The sequence below is a fragment of the Marmota monax genome, unplaced genomic scaffold, assembly GCF_021218885.2.
Source record: "Marmota monax isolate L192 unplaced genomic scaffold, Marmota_monax_Labrador192_F-V1.1 WCK01_AAM20220418_F8-fsc00008, whole genome shotgun sequence".
In the NCBI taxonomy this organism is placed as follows: domain Eukaryota; kingdom Metazoa; phylum Chordata; class Mammalia; order Rodentia; family Sciuridae; genus Marmota; species Marmota monax.
The window spans coordinates 23,828,157-23,829,152 of record NW_026694432.1 but is presented as its reverse complement, the minus strand read 5'-3'; positions in this window follow the sequence as shown (position 1 = coordinate 23,829,152).

The following is a 996-nucleotide window of genomic DNA, read 5'->3' as shown; positions in this document are numbered from 1 at the left end:
AAGTTGCTTAGAGGCTCCTAAGTCAGAGGCTGCCTCGAACTTGTGATCCTCCTGCCACAGCCTCCTGAGCCGCTGGGATTACAGGCACGTGCCACCATGCCCAGCTACAGAATGGCTTCTTAACCTTTAGGCATTATTAACCCATTTTACAGATGAGGAAATCGAGGGTGAAAGCAGGGAAGGCTACTTGCTAATAAGTGGCTGTGCTGTCACAAGAGCCCAGAGGTGGGCCCTTTCCCTTGTTGAAACTGTCCCCTGGACACAGGGCCTTAGAACAGGCCTGCCCTTTGGGTCTGAGCTCCGTCCACACTGGGGCTCCCTCTGGCTGGGCAGCTCCCAGGGGTGTGGTGTGGTACGTGAGGGCGAGGAGAGGTTCTGGAGGCCACCCCTGCACCTGGGGGCCTGGGCCAGGTCCTGGGTCAGATGTTTCATCCATAAAATGGAAAGCACAGGCCTCCTCCGCGAGGTCTCAGACGGGCCCACAGCTCCCCTCGCGGAGCTCGGCACGCAGTAGGTGCACGTGGAGAGGCCACGCTTCCTCTTCTAGGTCCCCCATGTCGCCGTGCTCAGGAGCGCAGGAGATGCCGGGGCCCTTCCTGGGGGACACTGGCGACCATGAAGCTGGGGCCTGTCCCCAATGGGGATGTCTGACTTCACAGAGTGATGGTTTGATGCCACCGTGACCCTGTGTCGGGCCATCCTCACAAACGCCCCGTGAGACAGCAGCCACCGCCTCCCCCATTTAACAGAGGAGGAAGCCGAGCCTTGGAGGAGGAGGGCCTTCCCCCGGGGCTCCCAGCCTCCACTGCTGGCCTCCTGAGCCACCTCCTGGCCACCAGCCGGGATCCCTGGCCCCTGGGGCATCGGGAGTTTGGCAGGTGGCTTTCTCCAGGAGGCCTCCGGGGAAGGGGCCTGGGCTGGCCCCTGTGCGCCTCTGCTGGGGGCTGGGAGGAGGGTCACAGGGACCTGACGCCTCCTGTCTCCTGTTTTACAGTG